General features: G+C 33.9%; 1 protein-coding gene across 5 annotated transcripts in view; it reads right to left on the reverse strand.

Annotated features, from left to right (window-relative positions):
* Positions 1–22,111, reverse strand: part of KIAA1328 (KIAA1328 ortholog) — a 554,082-nt gene that overhangs the window by 283,932 nt on the left and 248,039 nt on the right. The gene's annotated exons all lie outside the window — the stretch shown is intronic.

A 22,111-nucleotide genomic window follows, 5' to 3' on the forward strand; every position in this document is an offset into this window, starting at 1 on the left:
AAAAAGGGATGGGAAAAAATAAAGCGATTCTTTCCTTCAATTAATTTTTGGACCTCTTTTACCAAAAGTTCAGTTCTAATTTTTGTGGTAATATTTTCTTCAGAATTTTTGTGTGTGTGTCTCTCTCTTTTACTGACTTGCTTTCTTTTTCATAATTTTCTTACATCACTCTATTTTTTTTCCCAATTTTTCCTTCCCTACTCACCTTTCTCTAAATCTTTCAGGAATCCCTTTTAGGTTTGAATCCAATTAGCATTTTTTTGTTAAGGCTTTTTTTGGGTAGTTATTTTCATATTGTTATTTTCTTCTAAGTTTATGTCTTGGTCTCTGCCACAATAGAAGATTGCACAATCAACGCAGTCTTTGAAGTTGAGATACAACAAATTATGTATAGATTCTCTGCTGCTTGTGCAGCACTTAACACAATTGCCACAAAGAAGCAATACAATTAACACAAAGAAAACACAAGTGTTCGGTCAGCCATCATTAACCATTCTTTGATTACTGCAAATGGAGAAGTTTTGAATACTGTGGATGATTTCACTTACTTTGGCACTGTCCTTTCCAGGGAGCTACATATTGATAATGAGGTTTACATACCCATTGCCAGAGCTAGCACAGTATTTGGGAGGCTCCAAAAAAAAAAGTGTGGGAGAAAAGTGGTATTAGAATAAAACTAATGGTCTATAGAGCCATTGTGCTGACATCACTGTTCTATGCCTGTGAAACCTGGACATTCTACCAGTACCATACCAAGAAACTAAACAATTTCCTTTTAAATTGTCTTAGGAAGTTTCTGAAGATCATCTGGCAGTAGAAGATACTAGACACTGAGGTCCTTTCTTGAGCTAAACTGCCAAGCATTTAAGCGTTAACTTCAGAAGGCTCAACTATGATGGGCTGGCCATATTGCTAGAATACCAAATATATGCTTGCCAAAAAAAGACTATTTTATGGAGAATTTACACAAGATAGGTGCTCACAAGAGAATCAGAAGATACCCTGAAAGTCTCTCAAGAATTTTAAAATTAATTAAAATTTTAAAATTAATTAAAAAACCAGCCAGCACAGCAGGCCCTCATCAGGTAGGGTGCTGTGCTCTTTGAGGAAGGCAGAATTGAAAGAGATCAAAGGAAACTTAAGATATGTAAATTTAGAGAAAAAACCCAAGGTGTTCATGTGGACTATTTGTGCCCCATCTGTGATATAGTATTCTGATCAGTCACAGCTGGACACACTGAAATTTATAGTGATATCATTTTGGGCTTCTTCAATAATGAAGGACAAGAACCAACTACCATCAGTAGCTTCTGTGGTCAAATTGTTTTTGTTTGCTCATTTATTTCTTTCCTTTGAATATCATGCTTAAGTTGGACTCAATTCACCCAAGTTTCAGGATTTTCTGGGCCATTGTCTTCAAAGTTAGTGCTCAAGATCTGCAAGTTTTTGCTGTTGATGTGATCCTGGGAGAAGTATGAACACAGTTCTCCTGGTCTATGATCTAAAATCCTGGAAAGGCCTTTGGTCCCTGCCTGCCACAATCACTAGCACTTCTCTTTGCTTGGGGTCCTTGCTCCCTTGTGATCAATTACCAGAACTCTTTCCACTCTAGAACTGCACCATACAATTGCACATTATGGGCAATAGTGTTGCCAGTCAATGCCAGTGGCATTAATGTCAGTAAAGGGTCCCCTGTATCTCTTTCTGGCTATTTGTATGACCCCCCCCTTTACTGTCTACAGGATGAGAGCTCCCCAAGCCACTGTTAGCACCATATGTGTGGGTTCTGGACAGGTCTCCTCCACTCTGGTGTTACAAACTTCTCCTGCCAATCTATTAGGCCAGAAAAAATGTTTCACTCTGACCTTTTGTTGGCTCTGTTGCTTCAAATTTTGATTTGAGGCATTATTTTAAAGTTAGAAGAGAATATTGCAAGAATCCAGCTTCCATCTTGACTCCATCCCACAATCATCAATAATAGTCTTTCTAAACACCAAAATTCCTCCAGATTATACCCATCAGAGGTTTCCATCTCACAATATAGAATATCTCTTTTCCCCTTTGGGAGTGTTTTTCAGTAGGATCCCTTATCACCACTGAAACAAGATTTCACCCTTTCTTCCCCCTTTTGTTCCATTTCTACTTTTGTCATTCTTCTTAAAAGCCACAGTTGTTTTCCTTCATTTTGAAGAGGGGATATCACATTTTCCCCAATTTCTTGCCCTCTCCTCTTTTAGGTGCCCTCAATTTGGAAGTTTAGTCTTACTTAAAAAAAATAGAAAAGAAAAAAACTGATTCATTTGTAAGTGGGGTTTTGTGAGCTTAAGTCCATGACATTTCAGATTTGCTTCTCTTTACCTTTGTTTCTACTATTTAATTTTCAATATTACCCTTTGCTCACTTTTAGAAAAAAATTCTTAAAGATATTGTTATTGTTTTTTTTGCTACTATTGTTGTTAAAAAGCAAAGTTATCTTTCTCATTCCCCACCCCCCACTCCATTCTTCCCCACCTGGATTATTTTTCTCAAAGGGAAGATGAAAGCATAAGTGAAAGTAAACAAAGTTGAAATTTAAAAGAAAAGTTAAGGAGAAAAGGAGGAAAACACTGGTGAGGATGGAGGGAATTGCAGACAGCAATCTTAACTATGACTGTGAAGGGGAACAACTCTCCCACAAAATGGAATCAGATAGCACAACGGATTAAAAACCAGAAACCCGCAATATGTTGTTTACAAGAAACACATCTGAAGCAGAGAGATATACTCAGAGTAAAGATGAAAGGCTGGAACAAAATTCATTATACTTCAGTGGAATTAAAATTCAGTGATCCCAATCTCAGATAAGGCAAAAACAGATCTTATTAAAAGGGATAAGAAAGGAAACCACATCTTTTTAAAAGGCACCATAGGCAATGAAATTATATGTGCACCTAGTGGTATAGCATCCAAATTCTTAGAGGAGAAGCTGAATGAATTACAAGGAGACAGTCAGCAGAACTGTAATAGTGGGTGACTTCAGCTTCCCTATCTCAGAACTATATAAATCTATACAGAAAATAAACAACAAGGAAGTTAAGAAGATGAATAAAATCTTAGAAAACTAAAGATCTGAAAGACCACTGGAGAAAACTGAATGGGGATAAAAAAGAATAGTAGTTCATGGCACGTATACCAAAATTCATCTTATACCAGGGCAGCAAAACCTTACAATCAAAAGTAGAAAAGCAGAAATAATAAATGCTTTTCAGCTCATGATGCAATAAAAATTACATTAAGGACCATGGAAACATAAAACAAAAATTAATTGGAAACCAAATAATTTTAAAGAACAAATAGATCAAACAACAAATCATAGAAATAATCAATCATTTTATCCAAGAAAATGAAAACAATAAGACATAATATTAAAATTTATGGGATAGAGTCAAGGCAGGTTTCAGGGGAAATTTTATATCACTAAATATTTATATGAATAAAATAGAGGAGATCAATGAACTGGGTATATAACTAAAAAAGCTAGAAAAAAGAACAAATTAAAGATTCCCCAATTGAATACCAAATTAGAAATTCTGAAAATCAAAGGAGAGATTAATAAAATTGAAAGCATGAAAAAATTATCATAAATAAAACTAAGATTTGGGTTTTATGAAAAAAACAATAAAATAAACCTTTGCTTAATCTGATTTTAAAAAAGAAAGGATACACAATTACCAGTATCAAAGATGATCCAATGAGGAGGAAATTAAAGAGATAATTTGAGATTTTGCCCAATTGTGTACCAATAAATTTAATAATTTGAGTGAAATGAATGCATTTTTACAAAAATATAAACTACCCAGTTTAACAGAAAAGGAAATAAAATACTTAAATAACTTCATTTCAGAAAAATAAATGTAAGAAACCATCAATAAACTCCCTAAGAAAAAGTCTCCTGGTCCATATGGTTTACAAGTGAATTCTGTCAAACATATAAGGACCAATTAATTTCAATTCTATATAAATTATTTCAATAAATACAAGAAGTTCTGTCAAATTCCTTTGCTGATGACAATATGGTGCTGATACCTAAACCAGGAAGAGTCAAAACAGTCAAAGATCATACACCAATCTCCCTAATGAATATTAATGCAAAAATCTTAAATAAAATTTTAGAAAAGCAATTGCAACAAGTTACTTCTAGGCTAATACAACATGATCAGATAGAACTTATACCAGGTAGGCAGGGATGGTTCGAAATTAAGAAAATACTCGACATAACTGAACATATCAATAATACCAACAAAAATCATGATTACCTCAATAGATGTTGAAAAAGTCTTTGACAAAATACAACATCCATTTCTACTAAAAACACTATAGAGTACAGGAATAAATGGAGTTTATATATCTATCTCACTAGCAATGCATTTTCTTGGTTACTTCATTTATCTTACTTCTGTTGTCTAAAATGTTTACAAAACAAATGGTCATTATGGATTACATGCTAAGCTCCTTCAATTCTTGGAACATATTATTCCATCCCTATGTTTTCTTGGTGAAGAAAATGCATTGTTTTATTAGAACTTCGTGTTCTTTATATTCAAAGGCCTTGTTTATAAATGACCTTTTAAATTTAACTACTATGTCTTTTGGACCATAAACTTTCCCCATCCTTAGCCCTACCCTCATCCCACACAACACACATTGAACATAAGTGGTTTATTTGTAGATTCTTTTGATTGACACTTTGTTTTGTGTGTTCAAAAGTTCTGAGAAGATTTCTTGCATTATTTTTTTTGCATAATGTCATTCAAGTTTTTCATTTGACATATTCCTTTGGGAGATCTTAATCTTTTAAATTTTCTCTAATTCTTGTTTTTGAAGATAGATAAGTTTTGCTTGTATAGAGAACATATTTTCTTTTAATGTTATTCTGCCAAAAATGAGATTGTAAATACACAATGTGAAAGACAATCAATTTTTCTATCTCCTTTGTTTCTTAGGTGAGTTTTGTTATTGTGGAGTCCAATTTTTCTTTTTATTAAGTGATATTTTATTTTTCCAATTACATGCTATGAAAGTTTTCAATATTCACCCACATGCATATGCAGAATTTTAAGTTACATAATTTCCTTCCACCCTCCCTTCTCACCCCCACTCCTCTCAGCAGCAAACAATCAGTGAATATTATACATACACATTTGTGTTTAGCATGTTTACATATACATCATTTTTAGTATGAGGAATTAGGATTAAAGAAAAAGAAAGAAAACCATGAGATATGAAAGAAATATATAAGAGAAATTTTTAAAAAGTGAATGCAGTCTTCATTCAGATTCTGAAGGGTTTTTTTGGTTTTGTTTTGTTTTGTTTTTCCTCTGGCTGGGGATAGCATTGTTCATAGCAGGTCTCTAGGGTTGACCTAACTCTGAACAGCAGAGAGGAGCTTCATCCAACAAGAGTAATCAACTCACAATGTTGCTGTTAATGTGTACAATGTTCTCTTAGTTCTACTCCCTTCACTTAGCATTAGTTCCCATAATTCATTCCATGCTTCTCTCAAGTTCAGCCCATTGATGGTTTCTTATAGAACAATAGTATTCTAATAGTATTCATAACACCCATATACCATAACTTGTTCAGTCATTCCTGAATTGATGGAATCCCCTCAATTTCAAATTCTTTGCCACTACAAAAAGAGCTTCTGTGAATATTTTGGAACCTGAAAGACTTTTCTCATTTTTTACGATTTCATCTAGATACAGACCTAGTATTGGAATTGTTGGGTCAAAAGTTATGAATAGTTTTATTGCTCTATGGGCATAGTTCCATATTGCTCTCCAGAATGGTTGCATCACTTCACAACTCCACCAACAATGTAGTAATGTCCCAATACTCCCACAACTTCTCCAACATTAATCCCTTTCCCTTTTGGTCATCTCAGACAATCTGAAAGGTGTAAGGTGATACCTCATAGTTGTTTTACTTTGTATTTCTCTAATCAGTGATGATTTGGACCATTTTTGCATTTGATTATATATAGCTTCAATTTATTCATTTGAAAATTGTTTATATCCTTTGACCATTTATCAACTGGGGAATGAGTCAAATGTTCCTGATGTGTATGCTATAACTTCTGTTTTCATAATTTTTATTTCTTTCCTGCAACATTGGGGAACATCCTAATGTAGTTCCACACTCTCCTGGGAATACATAGGATCATCTACCTCATCAATTTCTGAATAATTTATCATATAATATTTATTTATTCATGGATGTCTGGACTCATTTATCTCATCTGGAGGTCACATTCAATTCTGTTATTAATACCTCCCCTGCTGGTTTATCTGTTTGTGTCTAGGGACTTTAATTGAGTTTGTATCTTCTGAGATATTTGGGAATTTCAGACTTTCTTCTTTAGATTCCCCTATTACTGACACTTTTGTCATGAACATTGGATCCCCCATATATATGCATATATGTAAATGTATGTATGTATGTATGTATATATATATATATATATAGGCATCTTGCCCCCAATCCTTCTGTTTCTCGGTTGTCTGGCTAAACACTAAAAGTAGTGTACTACCACATTGTTATCCAAGGCAAAGCAAACTTTTGGTTTTTGATTTTCCATAGTGTAGGGATTGGGAGAGGAGTAGATTCTGTTGTCAACTACCTGAACTGACAAGTAAAGCAGGGTGTCCTAAGTTAGTAGGTTAGGGATTAACATTTCCTGCTGTTAAGTCATAAGATTTTTACCATCTTAGTATTCTTCATGTTTTAGATCATGTACATAGAATGAAATTTCTTTATCTCGTGTACATAATTCCTGTTTTGAAAAGGTTTGATAAGACAAGATGATCATCTAGTCTTTTATCCAGTAATTGATCATGTCTCTATCTCCTGAATGTTTCAATGAGGCTCTATGTTTTACTTCTTTTTTAAATCAATATTATTATCTTCTCACTTATCCTCCTTCAATTCTCCCCCTCTAAGTTTCACCCATTTAATTTTTAGGTTGATATGACAAAAGTCATTTGCATGATTTATAAACTCTGTTAGTTGACAAACTTACCCAATGTAGAACTGGTGATGTACTTAAAATTGAGGCAGTTATTTCCAGTAAAAAGAAAATGAATGACCCTGAGTAGGGAGCTCAAATAAAAAATAAAGCTATCTCTTTATTGGAATACAAAGCTTTCCTATTAATTTACAAATGAAAATTTAAGGATGGAGATAAACAGCATTATCCTCTGTGCATCAGAAGTTCATGACATCCTGTCCTCTAAACTACTTCTTATGAGTACTACCAAAGCTTGAGAAATAACAACAGTTCTACAATTTCAACAGCCACATGCTTGCCAGAATAAATTGGATTCTCTCCACTATTTGAGATGTCAGTGAAGCAGGGACTGCATAATTAGGTCAGACCTGATTATCTAGAACAAGGGCAATTTTCTTTACATCTTTGTATAGAGTCTCTTGAAATGGCAAAGGCTGAACATTTGGGCACATCAGAGAAAATGTCCAAAATAATGTCAGTTAGAAAAGATTTAAGTACATTTTAATTCAAATGATATTTTCTATTAATGCCAGGGCAAGAAACCTATTGTGCAGAGACGTCCACTTCATTTGCTTTATAGAAATGCTGCCCAAATACATTCACATTTGAGACTACTTTAGTAATCATTTCAATATTCACTTTACAATTAATGCTACTTTTTATGAGATCATGGAAAGTAAACCAATTCCTGTTCAGCTCCTAGGTATTAAATTTATTATAAAAAGTTATGTTCTTAAAAATCTCATAATGAAACTGAGGGCATCAAATGATATTAACCTGGGATTAATGTTGATTAAAGCTAGTTACTCAAATGATACCACTGTGTCTATTTTTCCTTCCCAAAATAGAATTTGTATCATCCTCTATTACAATTCTAAAAATATTAAATCTATTTAGAGATTCAAAAAGACTTTTTCTTTTTTTCAACTCTTCCAGAGACTCTGTCAAACAAGAAGACAATAAATATTGCTTCGTGATTCAAAACAGAAAGAAAACCACCTCATAAATACTGAGTATTCAATAAATATTTATTAAATGTTTTTTTTTCTCTTGGTTAAAAAAAACTGCTTCCCACATTCCCTTCCCCAGTGTTAAAATGGTAAGTGAGATTTGATAGAGCAAATACTTATATCCTAAGAGAAACTAATGGACCAATAATATGTTTACTCTATTTGCTAGGCTTGGTTCATCAGTCCTGATCTCACGATGATCTACAAGATCTTTTCTTTTTCCTTGAAAAAGCTATACGTGTGATTTCACAATATAAGGTCACTGACATTAGCCCTTTTTCCTGTCAAAATAATGCATAGAAATTGTAATGATACTATTTTTAAATGAATCAAAACCAATTTAAAAATGTCCAATTTTGTCCACAGTATAGACAGCACATTAACTAAATAAAACTTCAAGTTTAACTGCAAAATGATTTCTTTGGCTTGAATACTATTGTTTTCTGTAATAAGTCTGATGTCTTATAGATTTTAACAGTTTAGATAGAATTTCTTTTTAAAAAAACCTCATAAAATTTTGCCTTTATCCTCCAGCATTTTTTTTGTTTATTTGTTTCAAGTCTAGAACACAACTAGAAACATCAACTAATCCTATTCCCTAGTTTCTTAGCAAGACCAAGCATTCCAGAAAGATTATTGTTAACCTGACTCATCTTGAGAAAATAACACTATTGGGATAACACATATCCTTATCTTACAGGCCTTGGAAAGTGTAAGTTCATTCAAATATTTAACTTGAATTTCCCTAGTAAAAAAAAATCCAACAATTTCTTAACTCTCAACACTGATATTTCGTTCATGTAGAGTCCTAAGCCACATTTCTATCAAATTATTAAAATAAGATGGAATGCCTTCAGCATGTTGTGTGGATTTTCTTTGGAGGAATTTATGGATATATGTGCATAAAATTCAATACAAAACAACAGTATGGAGAATTTGGGATCTATTCTAATGGAGGAAGTATCCACATCAAAGAATCTTCAAAGTACTAAGGCAATGTTGTTTAGTATTACTATGATCTCTTTATAATACTTTCATCCTTCTTGATATAATACTGAAGTTTTATATACTATCTTCTTAGAGGAAGTAGCTAGCTCCTTACTTTGTTCCATGTTTTTCATTATATATATTTTTAAAAATTATATTTTATATTTAAATTTTTCAAGTTTCATGAATAGACTGAGAAAAATATTTCAGGAAAGTTTGATAAAAATCTATTTTGCCATTTTTGAGTTATAATACAATGTACAGTCAAAAAGAAGAGACACATGTTTTAAACTGACAAGCTCCACACTTTATTCAAGGGAGCAAACACCTAAATGGCTTAACCCCACCCCCACCCCTACTTAGTGTGTGTATAATCCTGAATAGGTATGTGTAATTTGCCTTGTTGAGGAAATTTGTTTATGACACATAGTTATGGATGTTTGCCAATAGCTCAGGGTGTTCGTTAATCTAGGAAACGTGCAGAACAGTGTAATGCCTCAAATTTCTCTATACTTCCATTGTCAGCAAAAAAAGGAAAACAATCCTGCTTACATATCATACAGTGGCTTGACTGACCCCAGAAAGTAATGACTATGAGATCATCAGGTCTGAAAACTCTTGGACAATAAAGGATTTTACAGGTTTTCAGAGTAAATCTAAATATCCATCTGTTAAAGTCTGTTGAAGCACACTGAATTAGCTTTAATGTCACTTCTTGGTACATATGTCATCCTTACCCAAATGAAATAAAGAAATATCCCACTAAGAGAATTCTTTGGGTCTCTGTTGTCCATTACTAATTAATTATTATTCATTATTAAGTAAAGAGCATTATTAATGAAATGGGAAGGATCCTTTTAGATTAAGAATATTTAAAGAGTATTAGGATGAACTACAGTTTAAGTTAGCATTAAACTACAGAAGTGGAGTTTAAATGTTTGAAAAAATTTCTCTCTACTGACTCTCTACTGAGTAAACAGCATTGAGGGCTAGAGTTAGTAAGTACCTAACTATAATGTTAAGTCAGTAAAGGGTGACTTCATCAAATTTCTGCTCTTATTTTCTTTCTTAATAATAGTAATAATATTAATAATAATAATATGCAAAATATAAACTTTTTAAACAGAATACAAACCAAAACTTCTAAGCATACAACCAAGTCATCAGTAATTAAAAAAATAAGATTTTACTTAAGAAGTTCAGTATACAGAGATCCATATGTTTAATCCCTTATTGGAACAGATTTTCTTTTAAAAGGGATAATCTATTGTTTGATATTTAAGTTCTTTAAATGCCTGTTTTTTCAATATGTTTGAAAGTTCAGTTTTTTGGGGGTTAAAGTTTGCTCTCATCAAAAAGATTAGCAGCTGGAAACTGAGATCATTTGGTATGAAGGAGGGGTATATTTCTAAATTTACATGTTACATAAATACTGCCACAAAAATGCAGCAATAAGACTGGAAAAAAATGCTCTTCAGAGCAATTTTCTGTCTAGGCAGAGAAAACTTGATGAAGTTTGATGCTACACATGAAAAGAGAATGACCAAATCAAATTATTAAGACCCCAGGATTCCCAGGCATGTCGAAGATGGACTATTCAATAAAAATAGCTTCTTTCAACACAAGTAATAGCAAAGGTTTCTCACCTCTAGAAAGCAGTTGAATCAATGTATGCACTTTGTATAACTTGAAAACTACCTTTATTCTGCACTGATGAAACCACATTTTACATCCCATTAGAGAGCTACAGAGCCAGCAGAGCTGAGCAAAAGCCAAGCAGGGTTCAGTTCTGGCCCACAGATTACCAACAAAGCAACCAGTTATACTTGGACCAGAAATTCTGTGTGGCAGGTAAAGATAAAAGATGTAAAATAAGCAACAAGTCATTTTCCAATCCTGGATTAAGCTGAAGAATTTGAAGCTGGGAGGGAAGAAGGTAGGGAATCACTTTGGATTTGGAAATAGAGAAATCTGAACATATAAAGTCCCCACAGTCCTATTTCCTGGCAATTTATTTTATTAACACAAATGGTCTCACTTTCCCACTAAAACCAGCTGTATAGGACCAAGAGAGAAGGAAGTAATGCTTTGCTTCATACAATTCAAAAACCTCTGGGGAAATTCTGACTTGACTCTGATGGCAAGAAAGAAACTATGACAAGGGGGCGTGGGGAATGGCAGCAAGGAGTTTCAGCATCCTGACAAGGACATCAGCCCATGAAAGAAAAGTGTCAGCAACAAGCAAGCAACCATAGTTTTTCCACCTGATAGCTGTCAGCCACAGATGGAAATGTCCTATTTTAAGCTTTGAGTATTGGTTACTTTTAAAGGAAAAACAAATGGCCAATGTGTTAAGACTATATGCAATATCAGATCCAGGGAAATCATGATGGACAGCAAAATATGACTAAAATAAATGTAAAGAAATGACAGAAGTGGCAACATTCAACATAGATAAGAATCAGGGCCACAGTTCAATCACAGATACCATAATATCATTATAGCTGTTGATGTCAGTTCCACAATTACAATTTTTTTCCCCTATCACTCGGGCTTAAAATTTCACAAGATTTTGTCTTGATTTTTTTCTGATACCAAACTTCTTAAGTAAATAAGACTATGAAGGCTCTAGAGAAGAGATAAAATCAAGGTTTAATGAAGTGCTACATAAAAAAGGATGGATTCATCTTTTTAAAGCATATATATGTATATATATATATATATATATTATTCTTCTGTTCAAAATCTTTCAATGATTTTTTACAATTTACAGAATAAAGTTCAATGGTTTTAGCTTTGTCATTCAAGCTCCACAATCAGGAAGCTAGATAGCCTCCCTTTTCATTTTTATCTCATGTCCCTTGATTCCAAGTATCTCTAGCTTAACTACTCCCTTTATATGGCCCTACTCTTCCTAGCTCACTACACTTGCTCCATATTCAGTACCCTTCACATCTATCAAGATTTAAAGCCTAACTCTCCTCTTTAGAGTCTTCCTTCTGCTAAACCTTTCAAAGCACTATTTTTTGGACTTAATATGTATCATTATGTACATATAGATATAGATATAGATACTACTCATTTGTATATATATATATATATATAATTTTTCTCCCTTATAGTTATACATTCAAGAATACAAGTATGTATTATCTAAATTTTTTATCTTCCTAAGTACCTAATTTATAGGGGTAGTAAATGGCTTTGTGATTTCATTGGTGTAGGCAATGGATAATGAAACTCTCCCCATCAATGTAGGTCTGTGACTTCTGTGTTACTCAAGAGTCTCAGAAAGCCTTAGAATCATCTTCTAAGTCTAAGACTCATGAGGACATAATATGTTCTTAATGTTAGTAGTTGAATATACTACCTTAAATGTGAAAATCACCTCATATAAAACAAGTAACAATTATTACCAATAAGGATGAGATCAAATAATGAGACATAATCTTAATGATGGCTCAAAGAAATTCTAGCCAGAAGAAGCTGCTATAAGATTTTCTAACAAAGAAAAACCTTTTAATGTATGAAATTATTTAGTGATCAAGGACTAATGAAGACCAAAATTGTTAGCATATTAAGACTGAAAGACAATTTGAAATGTAATTAAGGAAAGAGAATTTTGGGAAAGGGAGTTGGAAATCATTGTTAAAAACAAATTCCACATTTATTGGGAATATGCATGCATTAGCCTGCAGGTGACTTTTCAAATGGACTATGCAATAATAACAGATCCATTAATAATACCAGTCCTTGATTCCAAGGGGAATGGGGGGAAAAGGCATATCACATTTCTATCTTTTAATAATTTCTTGTTCCTCTTCTTAATGATATGGTATAATTATAGTGAAAGAAGAGAGAGAGAGAGAAGAGAAGAGAAGAGAAGAGAAGAGAAGAGAAGAGAAGAGAAGAGAAGAGAAGAGAAGAGAGAGAGAAACTGATGATAGGACAAGAATAGTTTTTCCCTTTCTCCCTACCCTTTGACTGTTAGCATGCTGAAATCCAGTTATTAATATGCCATTTTCTATAACAAAGCCAAAAAAGATGTTGCTCAGTCATTTCAGTTGTATTTGACTCTCTATGTGACCCCACTTTGGAGTTTTCTTGGCAGAGATAGTGGAATGCCTTTTCCTTCTCCAGCTTAATTTATAGATAAGGAACTGAGGCAAATGGGTTAAATGCCTTGCCCAGGGTATTACTTGTATTACTACAAGTTTAGTGTAGAAGCTTCATATCCACCAATATGAATCAATACACTATTTTTAAATTGATCAAACTATTAAGAACAAGTTTATAACCAAAACTATAGAAATTCATTCTATGAGTAGAAGATGCTACAAAAAGAGATGATAGTTGCATAATTCTATAAAATAATCAGCACAAAATTAATTTATCAAGACTTTTGGCAAAGGATATATATATATATATAGATTTTTGAAATCAGGAATTTATAGTATTAGGAGATGATCCAACCCAAGATATTTTTTTCTTCTCTACTGAGCAGCAAATGCTTTTTAAATAGGTGATTTTATTTGATGGCGAATCAGTACCATACCATAAAAATGAAAATCCCTACACAATATGGGTGTGTGGGTGTAACACTCACTCTCTCTCTCTCTCTCTCTCTCTCTCACACACACACACACACACACACACGAACACATACACACGTACGTGTGTGTGTGTGTGTGTGTGTGTGTGTGTGTGTAGATATAGATATGTCTGAAGCCAAATTTATTCAAAAATTACAATCAGCTGGCTTTTGGTCTCAAGAAAGTTACAAGTACATGGCTTCTGAAATAATCTATTGAGCATTTCCCTGCATGTGTTCTGCCTATCTATTGGAGATTTCTAGTTTCAAGCCCACTGCCAGTCCTATTAGTACAATGCTCCACAGCTAGGATGAATATTCAAAAATAAAGCATTAACCCAGAGTTGGAAGTTCCTAACATTCCATTTAGGAAACCTCAGATCTGGGTAGTCAGGTGGCACACAGCCCCGTGGAGTCAGGAGGACTTGCGTTCAAATATGGCTTCAGACACTTAATAATTACCTAGCTGTGTGACCCTGGACAAGTCATTTAATCCCATTGCCCTGCAAAAACCTAAATAAACAAACAAACAAAAAAATAAATAAATAAAGGAAACCTCAGATCTTCTGGAATGTTATGACAGTAACAGTTTTCCTTTTTACTCAGTTTTTCTTTGAACTTTACATTTTAAAGTTTTGACATCTGTTAGCATTATTAATATTTGAAGGTACCAAAGAGAAAAGAAGGAAAAAGTAAAGAAGTTTTCTTGTCTTCTCCTGAATACCCCATGTTTATCATATACAATATAGAAATGGGTTTTTATATCTTGGGCTATATTATTTGATATTCCCTTATACATATATTCTCATACTTAAATGGAAATACTGACATAGCAGTCATCACAAAGATATCATTAAGACTGTCCACAATTTATGTACAGTCTTTAAAATTTAATGCACGTTATATAGGTACAATATAAAGATTAATATTTCCTCAGGTTGTCCAATATTTAATTGGGATGTCCTCCATTGATGAAGTGGGTAAGTAATTAGGTCCAGGTGACTAAAACTAGTAAGTCACTACAGGATGCTAAACCATTAAAGGGGAAATTCAAGCTCCTAGAAATAGACATGTGATATTCATATGACAAATATTGGTGCTATAGAACAGGTGTTCATATAGTTATACAGTGAAACTTATTAGTAGCTCCTAAAAAGTAAGTATTCTTTTTGACAAATAGTCTTCAACCATAGATTTATCATAGGCTTAAACACTACTATTTGCCATCAAAATCAATAATAACACAGTATTTTATTTTCAATGAAAAAAAGAATTTGATAGCATGCAGTGTTGGTTGGTACCCTTTTCATGTAACACAAGACTTTGAATTGTGGTCTTCTATAATTAACACAGCTTGCCTTTTTAAGGCCTGCATAACATGTAAGTTGACATCCTCAGTACCAAACTTGATGCTGAGAATTCTATGGAAATATTAATACCACTCAAGGCTTATAGTGATATTTATAAGTGGATTTCTTTATTAAAAACATTCCCTTCTTAAGAAACTCTTTTATCTTTACTCCTTTAGAAAAGTTTCTCCATTTATAAAAGGATTTTTGAGTTCAATCTGATCAGTTACATATTCAGTCTGATTCTGGTTTCTGTTTCTTATGAGGCAAGAAGCAGCATACACTAGATAAGAAAGAACAGCAAACATGCCAAACCTGCATGCAATAACTTTTTTTGCAGCAGATTTACTTTCCTAATTGTTTGGCTGACGTTAAAAAATTAAAATTACTTTACCTTCCCTGGAGCTCACTAGGCAAAATGAGGTCCCATGATTAAAAATTCATGCCAGGTAACTCACATGCAGATAATCCAAATGTGACCACATTATATTATCACTAAAATGTTATTTTGGAGGTAAGGAGCAGAAATGAAGGTTAGATCCTTGGACTATCTTACATGTGAATACAAAGAAGACCTAAGTCCAACATTAAATCCCTTTGGAAAAGATCTATCTCAGTATCAATGTGTATACTGTCTTCAGAGCATATCTGTGATATATCATATATTTTCTTATAACACATTCACACAAGTCAGCAGCAGTACCTCTGCTTCTCATTTTTTGGTTACTACAATTGTTACATTAAATCTTTCGCAACCAAGTATACCACAGTCAGTAAGAATAATAAAATGCCTCCAAGAAATTGCTTATGATGTCATCAAAAAGAACACCTACTGTCTATAATGTGACTCCATAAAGAAGGAATCTGGAGATTTTACTAAAATACCCTTTCACCCTTGTAGTCACCAGAACCCAAGAAACATCAACAGTTATTACTAAGAATTTTCTTAACTACAAAAGAAACATAACAGTCTTTCCTATTAGAGACAATGTTGCTTCTTGTGCTTAAAAGTACTAAAAAGCCAAACTGGTCTGCATATTATTCTCCAAACATGATATTCTATCTCTTATTTCCCTGTTTTTTCATACTGTCCTTCAAAGTTGGAACATGCTTCCTTTTCACCTGCTTCCAACCTAATTCTCACAGAATCCCTACCTATACCTTCAGAGGTCATAATCACATAATGTCATATCCTACTATGGGAGGAAAGGAGTTTTTTTTCCTTTTAAACTAAAAAAAAGGCATTTTTCTGAAATAATACACAACCTGGGGCCTATGTCCACAAATATAATAGCAGTGGTGGGAAGAGTGAGCACACAGAGATCATTCACAAACAGTCACATACAAAGGAACAAATATATCTCTCACTCATGTGTGACCCCTTTTTTCTTCATTCTCTGTCAGATATTGCCATACCAATTGCTTGGGAAATCTGCTGTCAGCAAATAGTGACTTAAGAGGACTTAGGTTCAAATATAACCTCTGATAGCTTAGTTCCTGTGTTACCTTGAACAAATCACTTAAACTAGAACACTAGCACAGAATCAGCACAAGATTCCGTTTCTACCATGTTGCTGCCAATTTATAACCAGAAAATCACATATTGGAACTTTCTCTGGTATTGCTGTAGCTAGTGCCCGATGCCTTGCTGATATGGGAGAGAAACCATAACCATAAGATTAAGCACTCCCCACAGCATGTGGAAATCACCAGAAGTCTTGTTCCTATTAAATCAGGCCTTGGAATGATAATGGTTCTAGAAAAGGCAGAGAGAAAGATGTCTTTGTACATTCCCCCTCATTAGAATCAATAACAATAATGTACATGCCATACCATCATTCATTTGATGTCATGGTCTTCTCACATCACAAAGAATAACAACAACAACAGTAACAAAAAATCTCCATTCTTATGAACCTCTCTTTTCACTGGTCCTATCCAGTAAGATTCTGAGAAAGTAGTCATCACTATAGTATTGAAAGAAAGACTGTATCCTAGTATTCCTATTACTATTGATATTATGCTGGCATTTTCTGTTCCATAGGCTTAATGGATGGCACTAGTCAAATTATCTAAAAAGATGAATGCTATATCTTTTGTAGTTGTAAAGGTTCTCTGACACTTTTATACCAGCCCTTCCACAGAGCTTGATGATACATTAAAGGTACACTTTCAGAACCTAAAAAACCATGATAACCTCATAAAATTCAACAAACATTATTAAGTGATTACATATACAAATCACTATGCTAGGTAGTAAAGGAATAATAAAATTTATAAGAAATGATCCAAGCCCTAAATTCTAGCAGGGGTGAATTAAAAAACCAACCAGTATTAAGTGCTAGACAGCATGTTAAATGCTAAGGATTCAAAGTCAATCATCAAACAGAGTATGCCTTCTGTTCTAATGGAGGAGAAAATATATGTACATATAGATAAAAGGCAAACTTAAAAGGGGTGGCACTAGTAACTAGTGAAGATAGGAAAAGTCTCCAATAATAATTAATACTTGAGCTGATTCTTGAATAAAACCAGGGAATCCCTAAGAAGTGAGACTGCAAGTACAGGACTCAAGTGAGGGATTTAATAATGTTAAAATTGCTTGCATTCTTGCATGGAAAGAAAGATGCTGATAACTCATATGAACCTTCTCATTTATTAGAGCAGTTAGAAGAAACATGTATAGACAAGGCACAAGAGGGAGCTGAATAATGTATGGAGCCAATGGGTGAAAAAGGAATATATAGCAAGAAAGGGAAAGGAGAGGTAGAATGGGCTAAGATATTTCACATAAAAGTCAAGAAAAAGCTTTTGTAATGGAGTGAAAGCAGGGGAGATGAGGAGTTATGAGTGAGCCTTTGTTTTAATCAGAAGTAATTCAGAGAGGAAATAACATACACACTCAATAGAGCATAAAAATCTATCTTATCTTTGAGGAAAAAGCAGAGGAACGAGATGGGAGAAAGGGGGCCGGGGGGATGGGGGGAGGTAGGTAAAAGAAGAGAGGGAAGATCATGGGAGAAGACAGTCAGATATAACACACTTTTGAGGAGGGACAGAGTGAAAGGGGAGTGAGTATAGAATAAATGGGAATGGGGAGAAATAGAATGGAAGGAAATACAGTTAACAATAGGGAAAAAAACATTGAAGCAACTTCTCTGATGGACATATAAAGAATGCAACCCATTCTAGAGATAGAGTGGATGAAATCTGAAAAGAGACTGCTTTTTTTCTCTCACCTTATTTTTTCATGAGGTTTATCTTGGGGGGGGTATTATATTACTTTCACAACATGATTATTGTAGTAATGTGAAAATAAATAAATCATTAAAAGAGGAGTTTATATTTTTTACTAGTTCTCAGGACAGTTTTACAGGGCAGAGCCATTCATCTAGTGCAATCTATCTATCTACCTCCAGCCATTGGTTCAGTAAAAATGCCTTCAAAATCAAAATAAGAACAAGAAGTTTCACAACCATATCTTTGTATTTTGTTTGAAAGATATATTAGCTGAAAGTATCCATGGAAACAGTAAGGGTATAATAGGAAGTGACCCTGAGACTCTATTTCACATAACTAAAAGTACCACATAATGATAAAAAATAATGCTTCTGATTTTGAGAAGATTAAAATGCCCCAGGAATTAAGATGCTATTCCTAGCAAAGGAAAAAAAAAACCTTATAGCACAAAAACATTTTTTCTAAACTTTTGGACAAAAGTTGTTACATAAGATTTGATAAGAAAATGGAAGAATTCCATGAACAGACAGCCATCATGCATCACACACATCTTCAGGTCTTGAGGGTACTGATGAAGCAATAATAGCCACTGTCACATAACCTCCATTTCCTTACAGACGACAAAGGGATCCAGAGAAAATGGCAATGGCACCCTCAAAATTCCTTTAATCCACCTTCTGATATAAGTAAGCAAAGAAGCTGCCAAGAAGTGATGTTACAGAGTCTATAACTACTTGAAGAGTGGATTACTTGAAGTATGAGGAATAGTAAGTCTAACCTGCATATCAATACTTTCATATAGAGAGAAGCACTGCCCCCCCCCCCAGATTGCTTCCCTGGCTTTTCCTTAATATACAAAGTGTTGGAGGAATGTCACGGACTTTCCAAAATGAAACAGTAGATAATTTTTAATTTCCTGAGTTACATGGGGAAAATACTTAAAACATTGGGGGTGAATACATTCATCTAGATAATAGATATAGAATGACAGATACTTAAGAGAATACTACACTTAGGGACTAGAAGATCTAGGTCCAACAGTCACTTTGGACACTTTCTAGTACGTGGCCATAAGCAAGTCACTTAACTTTTCTGATTCTGAGTTTCTTCATTTATGAAATGAAGATATTAGCATCTATAAGACATATTTCATAAGACTATTATGATGCAAAATTAATGAAATGAATGAGATCTATATTGTGCTTTAAATGTTTTGTGAGGGTCAGATGTCTAAAACATTGCTAATTTGAAAAAGGAAACAAACTTTTACAGCTGAAAAGGACTTCTCTAAAATCTAAAACACAAAGAAAGAAATTAATAGAGTAAATCTAAGACTGATTTACCATGACATAGGAAGGGAAAGAGTACAACAAGAAGTTGGGGACTGCAGGTGGAGATTCAGGAATAAGATGAAAGGAAATAAAAGGTTTAAGGAAAATCTGAATAAAAACTCCTCAAAGAAGGTTTCCTTTTGTTTGAAATGAAAGATATAGAAATAGATATGATACATGCTCCACACAGAAGCAAAATCATAACTAAGAACACTGCTGGAGAATTGGGGGGGGTAAAACATGAATATGTAACAACCTATAAAACCTTACTAACTTTAGGGAGAAAAAAAATGCAAGTCCTTAAAAGTCAAATGAATGTTTTAATAACAATAAACAGCTTCCATCTCCATCTCAAAATCTGGAAATTATTTTGTTTTGTTTGATTTTTAAGGACAAATGCCTTGCTTAGGAAATCAATGGAATTTTACTTTTATCTGATTCATGGTTTTTCATTGGTAGACTCAACAGCTCAGAACTCTCTTCCCGTTCCACTAAACCTCTGGTCCAATCAGTTTCAAGTCTGTGTTTTTCATTTGTAAACAAAAGATAGGGTATAGATGTCACCTTTTGGCCAACAAAAGTCAGATCTTTATCATTCTTCATGATTTCCCCCAAAAAATAGCTTTCTTTGAAAAGAAGCTCATAACTCAGACTCAGAATCTTTAGAATGACCTCAATGTCAGCAATGAGAATGTGTCTAGCTTACCCTTTTCCATAAAGAAGGAAAAGAAGCCTTCTCATCCTAGTTTAAAGGGAGGCCTTTTGCAAAAAAAGAAGTGGAAATAATGATAACAGAGCTGTGCTCTAAGCTGGAATTGATGTGGAGATTCTGTTGACAAAGCCCCTAAAAGAAACAGTTGCTTGCCTCTGCCTGCTTCCAGGAGGTAAGTGAGTCAAATGTCTTTGAATGACTCCATTTCCACACAGCTAGGACTGAAAACACCAAACATTTTCTAAGAACAGAACTTTTTGTCTTAAAAACTTAAAGTGAAACTCAGAGATTTCTAGATTCCACAGATGTGCTCTGCCAGTGCTTCAGGGGTCTGCTTGGGCACATGAAAGTTAGGCCAGGGGAGCTAATGCTTTGGCAGTTCCTACCAAGTTGGCAAGGATACAAGTATGGACTTAGAAACACTCAGTTCTATGAGAGCCACAATGCTTGAGGTCAGTAGGCTAACCATAATAGTCAAAGAATAATGCCTTTTCCACTATCTATAGAGAGGATGTGATACTGCCAGAGTGAGAAGGAATACTTTTACCAATGAAATCACAGTTCCTTAAATTCAAAAGCATTCCCCTTTTTGAAGCACATCTTTTCCATACAATTAGCTTTTGTTGTTACCAGTACACAAAAAAATCAACTAGGGTAGGAGCTGATTATGTGTTATCTCCTCTAACACCTCTTCTTCACCCCCCCTTCACATATGTAGATTTTGGGAAAGTGGGACAAGAAGCAAAGATAGGAAAGCATTAAGAGCCCATTTTGAGGCACTAATATCAACTATAAATCAGTTCCTAGTCAAACCAAAAAATTACTAGCTTAAACATAGACTACTATAATACAAGAGTGACTTTTCACTTTCCAGACACAAGGTAGGGGAGAGGGGGAGAGAGGAAGAAGAGTTAGACCTCCTTAAGTAGATGTTTTTGGAGCCCCCTAGTGAGTATTTATTGCCACTACATTCCATAATGTTAACAGGAAAGGAGCATATCTGAAATAGGCTATAAATCTCTACTTCATACCACATCAGACCTATGGTTACATAGTGTAAGGAAAATCTAGGAGAAAAGTCAAAAATAGAAATTCCTCCCAGATCCTTTCCAGTACCCCTGAAGAGTTTAGGTAAGAAACAACTTACCTAAACAACTACCCTGTTCATTGTGGTTGACAAGTACAAAGTATTTCCAGAGATGAAAAAAGCAAGCTGTCTCCCTCCCCTTTATGGGTGACACAGATTTTCATGCAGCAAGATAGACAGAAAATCTCATAAAGGAATTTGGACTTAACTTTCACATCCCTAAAATATGTAGTAATTACTTTAAAAATTTTGGGAAACACATTTCCCACTTGAAAGACAGCATTTTAAAGAAGTGGGCTATACTAGGAAAGTAGCTGTGTTCTAAAATTTGACCTTTAAAAAATGATATCCATTTAAAGGAGAAAAATCGTGCATTATCACTATCAGAGTATGTCATCAATTTAAAAATTTAACTCTCATATATATATATATATATATATAATATAGTTAAAATACTTATCAACATCAATTCACAACACAATTTTAAAACTCCAACAGCTTCTATCTATTTTAGTTCATTTTTATACTTATATTTTATGTTCATTATGAAGACTTTAGAGAGAGAGTGAGTCCCAGGGGATAGCTGCCTCAAGTCAGGAAGATCTGGGTTCAAGCTCTGTCTTCAACTACTAAAAGTAATAACCATGGGCAAATTACCTTTGCCTCCAGTCACTCTCTCAGACATATAAGAGCATAAGCACTCTTAGTTGTAGAAGCTAACAATACAGCATCAATGGAAGTAGTTTCCTAACTAGGAGT

This window comes from Macrotis lagotis, chromosome X (assembly GCF_037893015.1).
Source record: "Macrotis lagotis isolate mMagLag1 chromosome X, bilby.v1.9.chrom.fasta, whole genome shotgun sequence".
In the NCBI taxonomy this organism is placed as follows: domain Eukaryota; kingdom Metazoa; phylum Chordata; class Mammalia; order Peramelemorphia; family Peramelidae; genus Macrotis; species Macrotis lagotis.